Here is a 22,669-nt window from a genome sequence, read left to right on the forward strand (position 1 = left end):
GTACTTTTGGCAGATGGTTAAACTAGATGATCTTTAAGGTCTCTGTATATTTAACACATCCCAAACGGACACTATTCTATTCTCTTTGAAATGTTCTCCAATGAAAGAAATTATTTCTTTATTTTTTAAATAGCCAATTGCATTTTTGTGGATTTTATTCACATAATGCATCAATCTAGTATTGTTCACCTTTCATTGTTCATCTATGGCATGGCTGACACCATACTGTGTAGTGGGGATTCTACCATACACAAAGTTAAAGAAGACTGCCAGAGACTCATAATTGTCCTGCACTATAAGGAGAGAGCAAAAGATAGATTATTGATTGACTGATTGATCGATTGGTTTTGGAGTCAGGTGTTCTAGATGTGTGACCTTGACCCATCTGAGCCTCAGTGTCTGCATCTATAAAATTTGGATAATAGTAACACTCTCTCAAGTTATTGAGAGTATTGGAGGAGATAGTACAGGTGAAAAACTTAATCTAATGACTGATACATGATAAGAACTTACATGTAGCTAGCTGTTAGCATCATTGTCAGTAGTAGTTATAGTGGTAGTGGTTGTACTGGTACCTTCTGAAATTGGCAGAGTTCATTGTAACAGCAGTGAGAAGCTATTACTACTATCGTATTACCAGTTGTAATAAAATCTCTTATATTTGGACACCTGAAATTCAAAATCATGACAATTAGGCTTAATTATGAAATTCTTTTCTCCATGGGGCCAAAACCAGTTTGCTTTATGAATGAATAATAGAAAGTCTGGAGATGGCAGAGGAGATAGGGATTGGGTGTGTGGGTGTGAAACTCTTTAAACTACATCTATGTATATATTTCAAGTGCTCTAAGTTGCTTCGAGGCATGTATGCCATATGATCATTATAAATGTGGCCATATTGGTTTATTCAAGTGTCTCCCCAGTATCACTTAAATTGGTAGCACTTGATAGTCATTGATTGTAAAGAACATGTTTGAAAGCAATAAAATAGCATTTCTCTGCAGAACATTTTGTCCTTTCTGGTTATTTCGCAGGACCTCTCTTCCTCCTTACTTTCATCCAGTTATTCTCAGTGAATGTAATTTTACTAAATTCATAGCAATCACCATTTATTTATTTATTCAACACATAGTTATTGAAGGCTGCTGTATCCAGGATGCTGGCTGGGTGCTGGACATTGAGGAACTATCAAAAAGACAAAGGCCTTCCCTCTTGCAACTGACATCCTCATCATGGATTTGGCTTTGGAATGGAGCAGTGATAATCTTTTGGAGTTGTTTAGAAATATTTAGACGTACTTACAGAAAAATAAACATGATAAAATGAGGCATCGATAGAGTGATAAGTTCATCAGAATTAGGCCATTATAAAGAATGCCAGACATTAGGACAGAGCTTTTTTATGACATTGTTTTAGTAGAGGTTTTCACTGAAATTACACAAATGACTTTCTGCATAGACATTTGCATGTTTTCCCCATTAACGCATGCTTTCACCCCACCCCAGATCCATAAAATTCCCTCTTAGCTCCTCAGTAATTTTATACAAATATTAACAGAGAGAACTAAGTCATACTGGGCTGTTACAAAAAAAAAAAAAGTCATAGAAATTTGAAGCTGAGACATATTTAAATCCATATCCGCTCCTGCCTTGCTCAAACCCCTTAATAATTTGTGTCCGCAGAGTAAAAGATGAACTCTAAAGCTTTCATTCAAAACTGCCATATGAAGTTAGCCAATAGCTATTGTTCTTTTTGATATTTTATCTATAATCCCCAAGGCCTCTTGGAGACCCAGAGGCTCTGGTGCAGACAGAGAATCATACAAAAGCCATCGGCGTAACTTGAAGCACTGCCTCATGTCAGTGATGTGTGATTTGTACCTATCCTGGCTTTCCTTTTTAAACATATGGCTATTTCATGTATGTCATTCAACCAATACTCATTGAATGCCTCCTGTGTGCCAGACATTTGTACTTTTTGTTTTTATCTTTATTTGTTCCCCCTTGAAATGTATAATCCAATCTGTGGTTTCTCTGAGTCTAAATAAGCATGCACTGTTGGTTCTCCAACTGGTCCTGGCCCATTCATCTAGAAAATCAAAGTAGCCTTCCCTGTCAAAAAGCTAGTTTCACTGTTCTACCGATTATTTCCTGGCTGTATGACCAAAAAAAAAGACCCATAGTAGGAAGAGGCAGGAGCTCTTTAGATAGATTCATTATCCACCTGCCTAGCAGACACCGTCTATCTTTACTTCAAAGCACCTACACTTGTACTGTTGAAATATGGTTCTTAATCTGGGAATATTAATTAACACTATATTAATTTTGAAAATACCTTCCTAAATTTGCATAATTTATTTGGAAGCAAAATTGTTAGGAAGCAAATTTACATAATTTATTTGGAAGCGAAATCCTATTATCGTTTGAAGTGGAGGTGATTTTTATTTTCTTCTCAACACACATCTTCCAATATCCAGCAGGACTTCTCTATCCATTCAGCTAGCCAATCACCCTATGATGATGCTCTTGGCCAAGACTTGTTGTACGGACTGGAACCAAGACTAAGACTCAGACATGAGTTCTTGCTCTCAAGGAGCGCATGTTACAAGATGCATTTGGGGCTGCAGAAATCCCAGGTCCACTAAGGAGTTTGGATATCTGAACCTGGACACCAGACAGTAGCATTTGTCACTAAATCATTCATCATGACATCAGAGACATACTCTTCTGTCTTGAGTCTAGAACATAATAGAGATAACCTGGCCTGAAATTTTGTCTCAGGACTGCTGTAATCTCTCTAAATGCAACACGGTGCTGTACACATATGAGGTAAGTGAAAAGAATTTGTGAAATTGAATTGGGTTGGAATTTGTTTACTACTTTCCAACTGTTTGTCAGTGATTTGAGATTACAATAAGTGACTTTTTTTTTTTTTTTTTACATTTAAGGTCTGAACCAATTGGGAAATAAGACAAAAGAGATGGCATATGTAAAGGATACCATCCATAATTCTGGTACAAACAGTTATTGGAGAACATGGCTTATATCTATAGCTATCTATGGCTTTTCTAATATTAAATCTGTGAACATGTAGACCCACCTACCCAGTCATTAGTGTTGCCTGCTCACCGTTTAGGACAGGGTCTGCCCTTGGATACTGAGCAGAACACGCATTCCTTGTAGGGCTTATACACATAAGAAAAGGAAGAGGATGGGCTGGGTTATACGTGGCCAATTTCTCCTTTAGAACTTGAAACTCCTATAAGATTTCTCACCACCCTGCTTCCCCCAGGCAGAGTGAATGAAGAGGGAGAGAGAAGTGAGGAGTATCGCATTATGGGGATTCCTCCATGAGGGAGAAACCTCAAGAGTCTGGAAAAAATATTCCCTGGCAATACCAGTTCTCTGTTGATTTGGAACACACTTCTTCTTCTTCTTCTTCCTCTCCTTCTTCTTCTTTTTTCTTTAAACATTTTATTTATTTATTTGACAGACGGAGATCACAAGTAGGCAGAGAGGCAGAGAGAGAGGGGGAAGCAGGCTCCCTGCTGAGCAGAGAGCCTGATACAGGGCTGGATCCCAGGACTCTGGGATCATGACCTGAGCCGAAGGCAGAGGCTTTAACCCACTGAGCCACCCAGGTGCCCCTGGAACACACTTTTTTTTTTTAATAATTTTTATTTTTTTTTATAAACATATGTATTATTAGCCCAAGGCGTACAGGTCTGTGATCGCCAGGTTTACACACTTCACAGCACTTACTGTATCACATACCCTCCCCAATGTCCATAACCACACCACCCTCTCCCTCCCCTCCACCCCCCAGCAACCCTCAAGTTTGTTTTGTGACAGTAAAAGTCTCTTATGGTTTGTCTCCCTTCCCATCCCATCTTGTTTCATTTATTCTTTTCCTATCCCCCAAACCCCCCACATTGCATCTCCACTTCCTCATATCAGGGAGATCGTATGACAGTTGTCTTTCTCCGATTGACTTATTTTGCTAAGCATGATACCCTCTAGTTCCATCCACGTTGTCGCAAATGGCAAGATTTCGTTTCTTTTGATGGCTGCATAGTATTCCATTTTATATACATACCACATCTTCTTTATCCAGTCATCTGTTGATGGATATCTAGGTTCTTTCCATAGTTTGGCTATTGTGGACATGGCTGCTATAAACATTTGGGTGCACGTGCCCCTTCGGATCACTACGTTTGTATCTTTAGGGTAAATACTCAGTAGTGCGATTGCTGGGTCATAGGGTAGCTCTATTTTCAACATTTTGAGGAACCTTCATGCTGTTTTCCAGAGTGGTTGCACCAGCTTGCACTCCCACCAACAGTGTAGGAGGGTTCCCCTTACTCTGCTGCATCCTTGCCAGCATCTGTCATTTCCTGACTTGTTAATTTTAGCCATTCTGACTGGTGTAAGGTGGTATCTCATTGTGGTTTTGATTTGCATTTCCCTGATGCCGAGTGATGTGGAGCACTTTTTCATGTGTCTGTTGCTCATCTCGATGTCTTCTTTGCAGAAATGTCTGTTCATGTCCTCTGCCCATTTCTTGATTGTATTATTTGTTCTTTGGGTGTTGAGTTCGCTAAGCTCTTTATAGATTTTGGATAATAACCCTTTATCTGATATGTCATTTGCAAATATCTTCTCCCATTCTGTCAATTGCCTTTTGATTTTGTTAACTGTTTCCTTTGCTGTGCAAAAGCTTTCGATCTTGATGAAGTCCCAATTGTTCATTTTTGCCCTTGCTTCCCTTGCCTTTGGCGATGTTCCTAGGAAGAAGTTGCTGCCGCTGAGGTCAAAGAGGTTGCTACCTGTGTTCTCCTGAGGGATTTGATGGATTCCTTTCTCACATTGGGGTTCTTCATCCATTTTGAGTCTATTTTCGTGTGCGGTGTGAGGAAATGGTCAAATTTCATTTTTCTGCATGTGGCTGTCCATGGAACACACTTCTTATTTACTCCCTGCTTATGTTCTTCATATTTTATTTTAGCCTCTTCTAAATGGCCTGAGTCTTTTAATTCTTATAGCTCAGAACTTCCTTCCTTCTTGTCTGATTTCTCTTGCCTGTAACCTTCTGTCTATGGGCTCATCCCTTCTCCTGGATCATACCTGCCTGGTTTGGCTCCTAATCCCAGTCTACCTGACCAGCCCTGTCTTCCAACTGTTGGAGACACAATGTGATGAATGGATATATTAATCATGTGGCACTGCTTTGGACATTCGAGCTGTGGAGGTGATTGAGTAGATGTGATCCCTTGCCTCATGGAACTTTTAGACAACTAGGAGCTAGAGAGAGGGAGCAGACAATTACATCCCAACCCCGACAATTCTTCAGGAAGAGAAAGTGGTGCATCTTATGTAGAAAAGATCCTCCCCACATTGGCTATAGATATTCAAACGTGCATTTAAAATCACTTCAGTGGTATTTAAAGTGCTGATGAAATGCTTATCCATAATATTTTTATCTCCTATCTTGATTTTTTGTCTTTTCAAATTTTCTCTGTGATTAACTTCTCTGGCAAAAGGAGGGGGGAAAAAAGAATAAAATCTTCTCAAAGTTCTATGCAGCCAGAAAAAAAAAATCAAAGATATCCACCAGCAGCTTGCAAAAACAAGAGGGAGTTCTGGGGGTTATAAAACATATGCTTGACAACTGATATTATCCACTAGCGAGATACTGTTCATATCGCCACAGCCTGAAATTGCACGAATGATCACCCTGGTTATCAATTCATACATGCTCACAATGGCCTGGTGGCTCTGGGAATTACCTTCTTGGATTACTGCAAATCCCTCATCTCCAACAAATTCATCATGCAAAGTCCCCACTATAATGAACCTTGGGTAAAGCTCAGCACTCAATTGTGTTTTAACATGTTAAGTGGAGTGTGGGTAGTCTCAGAAATAGAACAGTTTGGGCGTGTTAGAAAAGATACTTCACCTTTCAGGTCTGTTTCCAACAATTATCTAGCCACTTGGGCCCACGGTGGTCTTGGTTGTTGGAAATTGAAGTGTCTGCCCTCTTGGAGGAAGTGCCACAAGTGGAGGCTCCCACTTGGTACTGAGCTTGCTTGGTCAGAGTCTACATCTTGGAGTAATTGGCTGGGTAAAGCCGACAGAGTTTCTGGCAGCATCGAGGTGACTAGCATGTTACCTAGTTGTTAGTAACAGTAAGTGGGGGTTTTTGCCCCATCCATTCTCTTGGCAACCCATTATTGGTGAGTCCATGATAACCGGAGCCGATGAGATACTGCACTCCAGTACTTTATGCCATGGTCATTTTCAAACCTGTTGAACAGAGCAAACTAGAATATACAAACACAACATCATGTCACATTCATTCAACTGTATGAGTGTGTACATGTGTGTATATACTTATACAAACATATATGCACACCCATATACAAACATACATGAATATGGGGGTGGATGTTGGTTCTGGGTGCTCTCATAAGTCCTATGGGTACATATAGCATCTCTTCTCATGGAACCTACATGCTAAGAGGACAAAGAGACAATTCAATTCAGGCAGAGTGTCTCTGAATTGGTCTGGGGATCACTGACATTTAAAGCACCTGGGGTATTTGTTACAACTTCCAGACCTCGGCCTAATCCTAGTCCTACCAAAGTGGATGCTTTTGGGAATAAGACCTGGGGAACTTTAGCCCCACATGCTCCCAGGTGTAGTCTGTTGAGAACAACTGTAATGTGATAAATCCTATAACAGAGAAGTGTAAGTTGTCAATGGAATTTGCAGGAGATATACCTAACCAGCATGGCCTGTGGAGATCAGAGAAGGCTCCTCAGAGGAAGTACTTCACAAGTTGGGAGTTGAAGAAGAGTAGAAGTTATCCAGAAAGAAAGAAAGGAAGGAAGAAGAATCAGAAAGAATGTCTGGCAAAAGAAAGCCAGAGAGATCATGGGGAGAGTTTTCAAAACGTATGACCCTTAGTAAGTAAGGGCTCCAGAAAATAGAGACCAGTGTCTATAGGTCTTGCTTCCAGTGTAATAGAAGACAAAGTTTTCCTTGGCATCTTGATAAGCTATCTACGTTAGTCCCATTTCCTCTTCCTGTGCTTACTTTTTCCCAATAATGACAACACCGTAGAAACCTGAATAGTTGTTTGTATATTTTGCAGGATACAGACCTCAGATCTGGAATCATCCATGTGGTACTCTTAGTAAACAGAATCTCTGACCTCATGCCAGTCACTCTGGCCACTACCAGTGAAATGGATGATTTCACATTTCCTATACAGAACCAAGGGTGTCCTGAGAAAGTGAAATTTCAAACACCTCCAAACTGATGGCCCATTTCTCTACTGGATGCTACACACTTCTTAATTTTATGTTTGTTCAGGATCCAGCTTACTGAGGTCAATTAAAGTCAGGAGGCGATGTCGGCTTGATTTAGTAAAATTGGATTCTTTGTCTGCCTTGGGTTTATCTCCCTGGGCTGGGTTGTCATTTGAATTTTATGTTTTTGTCCTTATTTCTTCCGACCATTTTTTTTTTTCCTCAGGAATGGTTTTCAGTGCTGGGCTCACTCTATCTGTTTGCAAGGAAGGTGTTTGTTTCTATAAAGTGCCTGTCCCGTCTGATCTCCATCATCTTTATGGTCTTGCATTCTGTCACTGCGGCTCATGTCTGGCCGTGGTTTGTTATGTTTTGACAGGAGTTTGTTATAAAGCTGGGGATCACGTCTCCGGCTTTGCCTTTCAAACTTTCTTCTTTACGGTAGCCATAAACCCATGCTGCTAAAATGTTCCCTCTGAGGAGGGGTTGAAAATCTGATAACAAAGGCCCTGGGGGTAAGGAAAAAGAGGGAGGGGAGAGCAAAATGGAGGGAGAAACATTTTAAAGAGATATTAAAGTACCCAGGTATGTACTAGCAGTCATCCAAACGCAAACAAAAAGAATACATACAAATTCCAAAGGTTTGAGAAGACAGTAAGAGAAAGGCGGGTGCAATGTACTGCGGTTAACCTGCCCTGCTGTTTTTAATGTTTGGAATCTTGGACAAATCGGAAACTGTGGACTAGTAAGTGGAATTGGTCCGGGCTTTGCTAGAAAGGAAGACAGCATGGTATGTGGACCATGCGCTAACATCTGTACATCTTCTAGCCGCCATCTTGCAAATTCCTTTTTGAAAATGTTTAGAATCATCTTGGTTTTTGGTGTATAGATGGTGGAATGTAGACAATATTTCCATGATCCTTGATGTGGTGTCTGTATTTTAATCCTTGTTCTCCACCTCAGTAAGCAGTTATTGATACTTGGTGCATGTAATACCTTAACTGTGCATCCCCAGCTGGTCATCTATTGAGCATAGCTGTGTCCTAGGAGTTTGACTGACACTCAGTGTACTTTTTCTCAAGGTCAGTGTATCCTCACGGTGATCTAGAAAGAAATGAATATTATCCCCATGGAACTAGCATGTGGCCAGCCACCTGGGTACATAATGCATGCAGAGTTATATGGGGGCTGTGGGCGGGAGGTTATAGACAAAAAGGAAAAGTGGGTCCATTCCCATTAACTAAAACATGACTCCCTGTAACAGCAGAAGTGGGATTCGGCCCTGTTTGTCTGATTCCAAAGCCTGTGTTTCTTGCACTACTCCAGGTTGAGTCCTCTCCAACCACCTAGTGAGTAAGGAAGTGGAAGAGAGCAGAGTCAGCTCATTTACAGGGAAGTCTTTGACTGGAGCAGGCAGAAAGGTCTGTATTCCTGATTTCCCAGCCCTGGGAAATAGCAAAGTCACCATCTCTGACGTAGGAGATGCCTCCAAATCCCAAGAGCCACCGCCACGCAGCTCCAATGCAGAAGCAAGTTGTTCACTGAATGATTTCTGGTGGCCTTGTCCCCTGACCCAGCAGCTGCAATCATGCATAGGAGCTTGGCCAAGGAATCCTGTAGCCCTGACCCATCTCCTCCCTTCCCAACACTGCCCACCATTTTCCCCTCATTGACTCCCCATACATGAAGTTGGTTCTTCTCCCTGCACCTCTGTTTGGGACCAGGCCTGCCCTTCTTTCCTTCCTTCTATTGGTCCTCTGTCTCCCATGCTGTCTTCTTCTCTTTCTAGATTTTATTCACTATGTATTGAGCATGAACTCAATACAAAGGAATGTTCCATGTTATTTGATTCTTACGTCAAGTTAATAATAATACTGAGGATAAACTAATAAAATAACTACTATCCATGGCTTAATGTGCACCCATGCAAAGCCCAGTCCGCCAATAACTATTTGCTAAGTGCCTGCTACATCCTCCACATCACTCTTGGTTCTGAGAATATAGCCAGGAGTAAACAAGCTCACTTCTTTGAGCTTAAATTCTTGTGAAGGAGCAGGTAACATACCAAAATAACATCACATGAGTAATGATGATTATTATGAAGAAAAATTAATTAGGGTATGGGGATGGGGCTTAGCCAGAGGTGAGAGCATTTTGTGGATGACTCTAGGTTCTCTGTATGACCTCCCTATGAGTCTGGCACTGTTTCATCCTCATTTGACGAAAGAGAAACCTGAGACCAGAGTAATTAAGCTACTTGCCCAAAGTCCCACAGCCGCTATGGGACAGAGCTCAGATTCAAGTACAGGTGGGAGTGGCTCCAGCTCTATGCTCTTGACCCTGTGGTCCTCTCCTGGGAGGAGGTCAGGCCTGGTAAGGTCTGGGAAGAGCAAAGCCAGAAGGATGCCTGGACCTTTTTATCAGTTCTTAATAGTGACAGAGGAGAAAGTAGAGAGCCAGAGAGAAGCCAGAGCCATGCCTGTGCAGATGCAGGGATCTTGCCTCTGGGGCACATGATCCAGTAGATAATATGGCGCTACTTATCTCCTGGAAAGAGGGTCACCTTTCCTCCCAAAGGCTATGGAGTGCAGACAGAGGCCCTAAGTGTCATTTCATCTTGGGTAATGGAGCCACAGCCCTCTCACTGAAAGGAAATAAGGGAGTTTCAGGGAAGGGACTGTCACACAGTGGTGGATTGGGATGGGAGTTCTTGATGTTGTTTGGCCCGCAAGGAATGTGACCGGTGTGTGTAAGCACTGGGAGCTAGGCTGGTGCCAAGTCTTGGGCAAACCAGACCTGTTCCAGAACCCACAGAATGCCCAGAGGCTTCCTTCTCTTGCTTGAGTCCTACGCTTTTCTGAAAATCTGCACACAGCATGTGAAACTCCCAATAGCTGGCGCCCACTCGGTTTTATCAAACTTGGGTGGGTGCGTTTTGGCTGTTAAGTCCTGCTGCCAGGAAGACTATGGAACATTTAATTCACCGTCAGAATGGTTGTTCCTTTTCTTGTAGACACAATCTGAGGGTCAGAGGCACAGCCCCCAGTGGACTTCCGTGGAATGTGAAGCTGACCCTCTTTTACTACTTCTCATTTCCAAGGATTTTTACTTCCCTGTAAAGTGCCCCTGGAATGCTGACTTGGCATGCAAATGGAGTCAGTCTCTCTCTCTCCCTTTCTCCTCTTTCTTTCTTTTTTTCTTTCTTTCTTCCTTCCTTCCTTCCTTCCTTCCTTCCTTTTCTTTTCTTCCTTTCTCTCCCTCTCTTCCTCCCTCCCTTCCTTCCCTTCTCTCTCTTTTTTTAGAGAAGCATCTATGCTTTTTTTTTATTAACTTCAAATGTTTATGACTTGTACACACAAAATAAGGAAGAAGCCCCTTCGAACTAACTAGTCTCCCCAGATAGGATGCTTTTTTTTTTTAACCTGCAAAACACAAAATTAACCTTAATCCCAAAACAAATCTTTCGAAATGATTAGTCTCTAATCTTTAATTATCAGGATTAGAGCATTCAGATGTGACCACTCCAGATATGGGGCCCTAAAACCTTATTTTCTCCTTCTTGTGATTTTGATTCTCTGGCCCTAAACTCTGAAAGTGGCTTTGCCTCTGCATTAGAAACCCTCATGTGCACAGAACCAGCTTAAGCTTGGCAGACTGTCTCAATAGACCTGCCAAGTCCACATTCATCCATGTGCCAAACATCTCTTAAGTAGCTGTTTACATCATGAATGTGCTGTGGTACTGAAATGATCAGGGAATGTTCCCTGCCTTCAGGGAACTGCAGTCACTGGAGGAAAGACAATGCATTGATTCCAGTGCAGCGGGGTAACTCTCATGGACTATGCCGAGAAAAGTGGTGTGGGGTGATGACTTTTAGTCGTGCTTAGCAGAGTCAGACTCTATGCTCAACCCAGAACACACACGATTGTGTTATGAGTACTTTTAGCAGCTCGCTGAACTAGTGACTTGTCTATTCTCGTTTGACACACGAAGAAACTAGGGTGTAAAAGAGCATAAATCATTGGTCCAAGGTCACCCAGTGAATAACATGGCACAGCCAGTAGATAAATCCAGAAGTTTCACTGTGGCATCCAAATTTGTAATTGCTTGCTCAGCCAGAAGACACGGTGCTGGAGATGAGGTAGGAGGAGGCCTAGGACATAGGATGAAGCAGAAGAGGGGAGTCTGGGACATGTGAGGCAGAGGATGCTTCAGGGGCAAAGGTTTTGAGAAGCCCAATGCAGGAAACATTGTGGAAGTAGGTAGGATTGAAGTGGAGTAAGAGAAAGGTGGTGAAGACAGCCAATTTGTTATTTTAATTCTGCAAACCTTTCCCTTGACTTCAAAATCCACTCTAAAAGGTTATATTTTATTGGCTTCTATTTTGGTGACCACTTAACACCTTAGAGAGAATATCTTGTGCAATATCCAGCCCAGGGGGAAGGCCCCATTCTACCCAAGTCTGCATTTCTCTACAGGGAAGAAATCATCTCTTGGCATTTGTTGCTAAAGGTTGCCAAGCTCTGCTTTCTATTAAGTTTGGAATCACACACATTTGTCTATTTCTCTGGTAACATTTCTCTAACTTCACTGAATTGTGCTGATATTAAAACACAAAAATGGAATGACTTCTGGTGTCCCTGTGGGTTTAAGTTTGAGAAGGCCCTATGAATCATGTTGAAATAATTTCATAAGAATTGTTGACGTTTGGCAACTTTGAAAAATCAAAGAATGGAGTCTTTCTCACTTTTCTTTCCCGGAGCCAATTTTTTCCTTTAGCTAAGTGAATGGGTTTGGAGTGAAAAATTAAAAACAAACAAACAAACAAACAAAAACAACTGCAAACCATCTGAAAACATCAGATGTGGATGATTCACCCAGAGTAATAACTACACGAACTGGATCAACTACTTAATTTCACCATCAACATGTAGATAAAGCTTTGAGGACTTGAGGACTGCCACTGTCCCTTTGTTAGGGACATGCTTTGTAACCTGAATGGCAAAAAAAAAAAAAAAAGTAAAACTTCACAATATTCAGTGCTGGTGAAGTTGTGAGTAAAACATGTATTACCATCAGGGTCAACTGGTCACAGCACTTGGAAGGGTGATTTCTGGTAGCTGGTTAAATAAAATATGAACATATATGAATATATGTATGCATATATGTATATCTGTATGTATATATATACACACACATATATGTATGTATGTATGTATATATGCATATATGTATGTATATCTTTTTCCCTTTTCATCATCTACCCTTTTAGAAAGGGTTGAAAAAATAATCCCTGTGTCCCTCGCCAAGCGAATGTCTAAATAAGCTGTGAAAGAGTTGTACTCTGGAATACGATGCAGTGTTTAAAATCAATGAATTAACCTTAGAGCTCAAAAATATGTATCACTGAATGGGAAACAACAAGTTCCTTATGGGTGCATTTATTATGATAGCTTCTATGTAAAACAAGACAAAAAGCACTCACAAAAAATGATATGTATTTTCTATGGGAACATATATAGAGAGAGATAAGTGTATGATTTAAAAATCTAGAAGGCTACATAACATAGTGATAACAAAGGTAACCTAGGAAGGAGTGAAGGCACTGACATTGATGGATACAGGCTGCTCACAGAAACTTTGGACTTATTGGCAATTGTATTAGTTAACCCTAGCAACTTAGACAAATAAATCTTGAAATTTCAGTGGCTTAACACAATAGAAAAACCCAGATGGGTCTTCCTAATATGTAGCAGCTGTCTTTCTGGTAGCAATTCAGGGACCCATAGCTCCTCCCATCTTCTGGCTTGTCTATCCAGGAGGTTGCATGGATCCCTTGCTGAGTCTGCAGCATCTGATCGTCAGAGGTGGGGAAGAGTGTGCCAGGTACACACAGAATGATTTTACTTGTCATGTCTGGACGTTAAATTTTCCCTCTCGATGTCTACTTGGTTGAAAAGAATTATAACAATGGAAATATCCATTGGACATTGATTACTGGGCATCACCCAACAGAAAGGGAGTTTAGAAAGCGAATACTGGCTCTATGCCTAGACAAAGGTAGCAGATCTAGTAAACAGTGAGTTTCTGCAACAGTAATTTGTTGATTTTTGCATGTGTATCACTTTTGTAATTTGAAAATTAATAAAAATTAAACTCAGGCATAAAAATAAAACCAGTGTTGGTTGATTACAACAAGCATTCTACTTTACCCCACCCTGGCTCATGTAGCTATGTGGCTTTACCTCTCTCCCTATGACATTCCTCTGCAGTAAAATGAGAGTATGAAATATAATTGTGGATAACCTAATTACCTTTATTAAATAATTGTTAGTATTTTGTATTATATTTTTTCCACATACATTAAGTGCTAATCATAATCACTAATCAGGAGCTAATCAGTATCACCATGAGTTGAGTTCATTCGTACTCAAATCAGAGAAACATGCTAGGCATAGTCTTTGTTTTAACGGTATTTTTGAAATATGGAACTATCTAAGGGTACATTTTAAAATATTCAGAAGCCCATTGGAATTAGAAAATGCTACTGGGAATCACCGGACTACGCTTGAGGTCTTCGTGGCTCTATCATTCCAATTTTGTAGCTATAGGATGATGCCTTATAGAAAGCACCACTTGCATGGATATTTGTTAAAGGAATGAGTGAATCCATAAGTTGAATTTATGCAAAAGTTTATACAAAAATATATGTGGGTATGTGTGCACAAGAGAGCAAGCTTTATACTGAGTAAAAATATCATTCAATAATTGAAAATATATTAATACATAGCTTTCTAAGGGAAATTAGACCACCAATTCAGTAGTAGCTGAGAAGGCATTTGATCAAATTAAACATCCATCAGTATAAAAAAGAAGAAAATCATAAAAACAAAGATTGGAAGAATAATTTTATTTTTTTCCATTATAAGTAATATGATCTGATCTCAAATCAGTGTATAGTACTTCCCCTAATCCTAGAGGTGTTCCCTAAAAAATTCAGGAGGAAAAAAAAAAGAAAATCTACTACTTCATTCACTATTTAATACTTCTTCCTAGAAATTCTCTTCTAACCATTGCATTAAGATGAGAAAGTAGGGGCGCTTGGGTGGCTCAGTGGTTGAAGCCTCTACCTTCGGCTCAGGTCATGATCTCAGGGTCCTGGTATCGAGCCCCGCATTGGGTTCTCTAATAGGCAGGGAGCCTGCTTCCCCCTCTCTCTCTGCCTGCCTCTCTGCCTACTTGTGATCTCTCTCTCTCTGTCAAATAAATAAATAAAATCTTAAAAAAAAAAAAAGATGAGAAAGTAATGATATAAATATATTGGGGGAAAAAAGAAGGGAACAAAACCATCCATATTTGGGAATGAGAGATTTCTTCACCTAGAAAACTTGCAAATTCTTCCAAAAAACTATTAAAATTAATAAGACCATTCTAATAAGTGTGTGTGTTGCAAATAGAAATATAATGAAAAGGTTGCATTATCCATTCAGTATAACTAAAATATTTAAGAATTATCTTAACAAGAAATGCTAGCTATTTGTATATACGAAACTATAGAATTATTTTGTGGTAGAGATACAGACTTAAATGGATAAACATTTCATGTTCCTTTGTGGGAAGACTGGGTATTTTAAAGATGCCAACTGTTTCTTAGTAAATCAAATTGAATTTAAATTAACCTCTTTCCAACCTTGGAGTCAGGGAGAAGGGAGAATTTGACAAAATTATCATAAGGTTGGTCTTGAAGAAGATAATATTGTTATGAAAGTGTTGAAATAAAAATATACAGAGGGCAGAAAAAAATCTATCAGATGTAAACTCATGCTGAAGTTCGGATAATTAAAAGAATAGTGTACTGTCTTGGGAAAAATGAGACAAGTCTATGTAAAGGAATTCATCCAGACAAGACCGTCTAAGGTACAAATATATAATATCTGGTCCAGGCAGCGGTCTAAATCATGGTAAATGTGTGATGCTCCCTAATGCATGCTATTCCCTTGGCCCCCTTTGCCTGATTGATGTCTATTCATCTTTTAGTTTAGATCTTAACTCTATCACATTATTGACCTTGTACCCATAGGGCATTAGTAACTAGAGCATGGCTCAAAGGAAGTTGACTCCTTGGCTGGACCACAGTTCCTGCCCTATGCTTTGGATAAAGGGATAAAAGAGTTCTGCCCACAATGAAAATCACACATCTGAGAGAAATACCCTGTGGTATGGCTGACAGAATCAGAACACAATATTACCTGAATATGCCGAAATACTTGCTGAATTAAATGAGATGAAATGAGGCTTACCTGTAAGTTTCTACAATTTGATCAGATGCTCCTTAAGAGCAAGATGGGGTCTACTGTGGTCATCATTATTTCTCTAACATCTACACAAGGTGGTCCACTAAAGTGTTAGTCCAGTTATTAAAATGATTGGTAGATAGAAAATGGGAGAAAAAACACCAACTAGATTTCTAGGAGGATCACATATTTTTTATGGAGTTTTGGGATTTTGTTGGCAGGTGAATAATACATTAAAGAAAAATAGAATATAGGGTGTCTGCGTGGCTCAGTGGGTTAAGCGTCTGACTTTGGTTCATGTCATGATCTCAGGGTCCTGGGCTTGAAACCTGCGAGGGTCTCCTAGCTCAGCAGCAGAGTCTGATTGTCCATCTCCCTCTGTCCCTTCCCCTTCTCCTGCTTGTGCACTCTCTCTCTCTCTCTCTCAAATAAATAAATAAAATATATTTAAAAAAAGAAAAAGAACAGAATATGTTCATCAGATCTTATCATTGGCTAAAATTTTCTAGTGAGATCTCATTGCACTAAGAATAAATTGCAAACCATTTGCCATGGCCTAGAAAGTTCCACATGATCTGGTCCTGCCTCTTTTTTTCTGAGCTCATCTGTTATCTCATTCTCCTGACTGTGCACCTGCCACACTGCCTTCTTTCTGATGCTATGGCACACCAAGCTTATTTAACCCAAACTCATTCCTGTCTTAGGGCTTTTGCTCTTGTGCTGCTGCCTAAGCCTGGACCATTTTGTTCTCTGATCTTCACAAGGCCCTGTGGAATCAGAGAGCCATCTCCATTAACATGTCCTCACTATAGCCTTCCAGGCCAGCCCGTCTAAACTAGCTTGCACTCCCTCACCACCAAGTCTTTTCTGCTTCTTCACTTACCTGCTGTTAGTGTCCAGCCCCTAGAACAATGTCTGGCCCATAGTTGGTACTTAGTAAGCATCTATTACATGAATGAATCTTTGAAATAGTAAGAGAGGTAATCAGAAAGAAGATATTTAAATCAAATTGCTTTGGTTGAGAAAAGAAGTAAAAGATGTTGGCATTAAAAGATATGTTAATAAAAGATTTCAAATGCCAACTTATGAAAGTAAAGTTTGTTTGACTTACTTTCCCTTCAAAACAAAGGAATTTGCTTTGAACCTCTATCACCCCTATTTAATTTCAAGTCGATTTATTTCCTTTGTTTTGGCTATTTATAATGGTTATTTACTATAAATGAAATCACCAGTATTGTTTAATTCATTACTAGGAGCATCTCCATTTACATGTTAGCATAATGTATTCACTAATTTCTGAATACACATGTTTATTTTTAATGAATCTCTGTGTTTATTATTTATCTCAGTTGTATTTCCATATGGATTTCTGAGGTACTGCAGCCTTAGAACAACTATATGAAACTACATAGATTCAGACAACCAATTTGTCATTATCACATTTACAAAAAAAGTTTTAAAAACTATAGTAATTGATGATTTTATTATAGTTAAACTTTGCCTAATTAAAAACACAAATGTGGGGGCGCCTGGGTGGCTCAGTGGGTTAAAGCCTCTGCCTTCGGCTCAGGTCATGATCCCAGGGTCCTGGGATCAAGCCCCACATCGGGCTCTCTGCTCGGCAGATAGCCTGCTTCCCTCTCTCTCTCTGCCTGCCTCTCTGCCTACTTGTGATCTCTGTCTGTGAAAGAAATAAATAAAAACTTAAAACAAAACAAAACAAAACAAAACAATACAAACACACAAATGTGTGGTTGTATGGGTTTCTCTTTCCAAAGAGGAGAAAAATCATTAGTTAAGTAATTGTCAAACATAAGTGACACTAATACTAATACATCCTCTTATTCCACATTTTAATTACTGTCCTCAACCCTTTTCCTTTTTTTTTTTTTTTTTTGAAGTGAATTGTCTTTGAAAGATAGAAATTACAGGTATTTAGAACAGTAAATGATCTCCCTAAATCAAAAAGTCTTAACATTAGACAGTATTTTCTCACAGGACTTGGAGAACTTCAGAGCACTTAATATCTGCACATTAGAACTGCAGTTTGGCAAAGGTATTTACACCTAACAAGCTATCAAGAATTAGAGAGTCTCAAGATAAGGAGTAATTGCTATGTTGATTTGCCTATGAGTGTTCAAGTATGTATGTTTCACCACAACCTCATCAGGTTTTTGTTTTAATCTTTTCATTATTATTTTATTTGGCCCTTTGATTTCTGGTTTGAACATTTTCCCATATGATTATTTCTACTGATAACCTCTTTCATGTGCACTACCTATATACATTCTTAAGAGTTTAAAAAAAGCATTTCATGATGATTAATAGAGATGAATGCTCAAAACAACAGATGCACAGTAGTTTTTATCTTCTCAATGGTTAAGAGTTCTCAGTTTGTACCATTTGGTTTCTAAATGGGGGAAAATTAGCTAATATCTTCAAGTATCCTGTAGATATCCTAACATCCACGGTATCACTTATGAGAAAAGATGTGAGTTAGATACTGCTCCCCAGAACCATCAGCCTATCAACTCCAATAGCAAAAACTTCTGGAGAATGGGGTCAAAGGTTGGGAACCAAACAGAACTACAATAAAACCTCTCAAGGAACTGGAATTTAGAGCTTAATATCTAAATTAGCTATGAGTAAATTTTTAGCTATCTCTAAATGTTTACCTACAATGTAGAGTATTATTTAGACTTTCTTTATACACATTTCAGGCTCCTGAATAATTTAATCTGTCATTTTCTTGTCTTTTGTAAGAGTATAGCTGAATTATATATGTTGTATCAAACCTCCCTATATTTCACTCATAGAAAATCTTGTAGTATCATGCTCACCATATTTCTCCTTCCCAACTTTTGGAACTTTGACCTAAATGTGTAAGAAAAATTGAATTTCTTTTATAATCTACTGTAGCCTTAATCTCTATACAAGAATATTTGAAGATGTAATCCTTTCTATGGGAGTACAATGTCGATTTAGGTATATCAATATTTAAATTATTTTTAATTCCAAGGATTAAAGTATAAATGTAAAGTGTAAGTGTAGCATATGAATATGACAGTATAAAATTTGAATAGATTCAGAATTGGTGTGCCTGATGAGTTATGGGACCACCATATCTAACTCTGAAGCATTCACTGATTTAAAGTCATGTCTATTAGGCTGTGCAGTGCGGCTGCATGATTTACTAAATTAAAAGGACATTTTAATCTTCTCAGTGCTTCAAAAATAATAAAGATGTACATTGAAATTGGGATTCAGAAGAAACTGGCAAAGAGTTCAAAAATCACAAATTCGTTTTTTTTTTAACTATTATCACATTGTATTATAGATGCTTACATATTTGTTAACTCTCTTGTTAGAAGTAAGTGGAAGACAGGGACAAAAATCTATTTTTCTGTTTCTAGCACTTACCAAGGAGCTTTACGCCTACTCTGAGCTCAGTGAATGTTTATAGAAGAAATCAATGAAAGAGTGATTTCCTCAAGCACAAGAGATTTTTTTTTCTTCTGGTTACTTGTCCCCTTCACTGCACATTATCTATATACTGCTTGTCATGTGTGTGTTATATTTTATATATATTCCCTTGTAGAACAAAAACTCTGTGGAATAATGGTGCCCAAAGACATCCAGTACTAATCCTTGGCAACTGTGAATACGTTAACTTGGGATGGTAGATTATCTGGATTATTTGGGTGGGTCCAATGCAATCACAAGGGTCCGAAAAAGTGGAAGGGGGAGGCAGACAAGGAAAACTCCAATCACTATTGCTGGTGGATGATGTAGGAAGGTGACATAGCCAAGGAAAGCAGCCAGCTCCTAGATCCTTGAAAAAAAAAAAAAACAAAACAAGAAAACAGGTTCTCCCCTAGAGCCTTTAGAAAAGAACACAGCCCTACTGACACCTTGATTTTAGCTCAGCAAGACCCATGTCAGATTGTCAGGAACTATGAGATAATCAATAAAGAGAGTTTAAGCCATTAAGTTTGTAGTAATTTGTTACAGCAGGTATAGAAGACGAATACAGCTACTGACATAGGATGTTGCACAAAAAGACTCAGCTATCTCTTATAGTTAATTTTTTCTCATCACTTCCTTTTTCTTTTACATTAGCGTTTGTTACCCCATCCATGCTCCAGTGCAGTGGGACAGCATTAATCAGGGTTCATCTGTTTGCAAATGACAGAAAGCTAACACAAACTCACTTAAGCAAAAGAAGCAGGAGGTACACGTCTCACAGAAGCAGGACCTCCAAGGGATGGAACTGGGTTTCAGTCCTAAGAGGTACCAAATCAGTCCACAAAGACTTTCTGTCTCTCTAATCTGCTTTCCTTTCTATGCAAGTTTCTGTGTTTCTATAATACACATTTTTAGTGGCAAGACTGCCCTCTTTGTCTTTCAGGAGAGGATTCTAATTTGCCCATCTTTATAGCTTAGGAGGTTGAGAGGTGCTGTGATTTTCCATTGTTACATTAAAAACTTATAGGATAAAAGTACAAACATTTAATTTCTTTACTCATGCTTCTTCAATTTGGGCAAAACTATGGGGGACAGCTTATATCCACTTCATGTGATACCAGCCTGAGGCAGCTAATTGGAGTTTAAGGATTCACTTCCAAGATGGCCTCACTCATGCAGGTTGGTGCTGGCTGTTTGCTGGTAGCTCACTGGGGTTGTCAGCCCGAAGACTCAGTTCTTCATGTGACTGCCTCAGTTTTTTGGGCTTCTCACAGTACAGCAGTCTTAGAGTAGTTGAACTTCGTACATAGTCTCTGACTTCTCACCCGGGCAAAAAGTACAAGCTTCTCTATGCCGTTTTTTTTTTTTTTTTTATTCTTTTTTTTTTCTTTTTTTTTTTCTTTTTTTTTTAAAGATTTTATTTATTTATTTGATAGAGACACAGCGAGAGAGAGAGAGAGAGAGAGAGCGCACAAACAGCGGGGGTGGGAGAGGGAGAAGCAGGCTTCCTGCTGAGCAGGAAGCCAGATGCAGGGCTCAGTCCCAGGACCCTGGGATCATGACCTGAGCTGAAGGAAGATGCTCAATGACTTAGCCACCCAGGCGCCCCTCTAAGCCTTTTTAAGATTTAGCCCAAAACTGACACGAGGTCACTTGTGGCCCATTCTATTGATTAAAATGGATCAAGAGCCCAGTCCAGATTTGAGGAGAGGAGACTACATCCACAAAGGTGTGAATGCAATTGTCCTGGTTCATTGGGACCACCAGTAGCAGTCTACCACAGTGGATAATGGAGTTTTGTGAGTGATGGTCAACACAAGACCATGGGGGAAATATATTGTTCCCATAAAGAAAAGGGGCTGAACACAAACCTCAGGTATTCCTAACAATCAGTTTCAAGAGTGCTAGAAAATACTAAATAAAGCAAAGCTACATTTTCCTCTAAGTATATTTACTATATAGTTTGTACATTTTCTGGAGTTGGAGAGGTAATTAAAAATTGAGGTTAAAGTTAAGAAGTTGCAACTTTTATCCCTATTCAACTTTTTTTATTCTGTGAATGAAAATGATAATAATATATAGTAGATATTACTACAAAGGAATTGAAATGGTGCAGGATTTATGATGAATAAGCTATAATGTGGCTAATCCAGTGGTGTTTATTTGCAGTAACCTTTTTAATGTGACAATTCCTTGGATATTGTAGTGAAATATTTTCATCTACATTTTTATGGTTTGTATTTATTCTCCACAGTACAGATCCCCAAATGTCAAATTACTAGAGCTGTTTTATGGAAATTAGTTTTAGGTTAGACTATTTGAAATGCATTAAATTAATTTTATCTGTTTAGAAAAGTACAATAAGGTTTTTCGCATTAACAAAGTTTTCCTTATAATTTCAGCTGTGTGTACATTTAAAGACATGGTGGACTCAAATCACTCTTGTTTGAATTTCATATTTAGCAAATGAACATGCGCTGTTGGGGATTAAGCAGTGTTTGGAAAATGTATGTGTGAGGATTATTTAGAATGGAATTGCCAAAAATCCTGGAATATTTAATACACACTTGTTGATTGATTTTACTGCAATAAATACAAAGCAATAACAACTATATAAATTATTCAGAGACCAGTCATCCACAGCAGGATTCTTTAGAGATTACTTCAGAAAACAGTTTGGCAGGATATTCTTTTTATAGTTTTTTTTCCCCCAAATCCATGTACAAAAGAGATATAGATCCATATGGAATGGATTAACATTGATTCTTTTAAAATGAAATTAAACATTTTAAAACATTGAAGTAAATATTGTATGATCTTTCCTACTAAAGCCTTCTTTGGTAATTTATTTATCTTAAATATTATTTTTGTCTTTCAGGAGGCATTATATAGTGAATGTAAGAGATTTATTAAAAACCTTGGATTGCTTGAGAGTGCTTTAGTACTTTGCCTCAAAATCTGCACATAGGCAAAATTCCTGATATTATGAGTTGGGATTTTCAGTTTAAGAGGATTTAAAATCTCTGCTAAAGCAAGGGCTTGTTAGGTGTTTCTAAGCATCATATATCAGAGAGACCCAGCTACTTACCGATCGTGCAAACTAAAATGGGGCAGGGCAGGACACCTGGAATCAAAGAGACCAATTTAGAACAAGTAGAAGTTATCAAGTTATCTTAAAATTGGTCTTTGTTCTAGAAAGATATCCAGCTCCAGAAGCAAATAGAATAATCAATATTTACACAGGTATGGACCTTTTTGTATATGCAGATTCTCAATCATTAAAGCAGTTGGAGACAGTGTCAAAAGAGTAAATGTTTGCAGATTTGGAGGTAGAGACTCCAATTATCTACTTATTATAAGTCATGTGACTTTGATACAGTCCTAATGACCTTTTTTTGACATAATAATCCTTTTGGTTTCCAGTTCCCCACTACCTTGAGGTTGTTCTGAAGATTCAATGAAAGAATCCCAAAATACTTAACATACTGCAAAGCATTACATTATCAAAATTTACATTATAACTACTATTACTAATAATACATGCTTGGATGATTGGCTTATAAACAATTCACTGCAAAATCCGATTCGATTGGATGTGTT

General features: G+C 38.9%; 1 protein-coding gene across 10 annotated transcripts in view; it reads left to right on the plus strand.

Annotated features, from left to right (window-relative positions):
• LDB2 (LIM domain binding 2) overlaps positions 1-22,669 on the plus strand; it is a 368,234-nt gene that overhangs the window by 257,738 nt on the left and 87,827 nt on the right. The window lies entirely within an intron of this gene.

Source organism: Lontra canadensis, unplaced genomic scaffold (assembly GCF_010015895.1).
Source record: "Lontra canadensis isolate GAN:19392208 unplaced genomic scaffold, GSC_riverotter_1.0 scaffold1, whole genome shotgun sequence".
In the NCBI taxonomy this organism is placed as follows: domain Eukaryota; kingdom Metazoa; phylum Chordata; class Mammalia; order Carnivora; family Mustelidae; genus Lontra; species Lontra canadensis.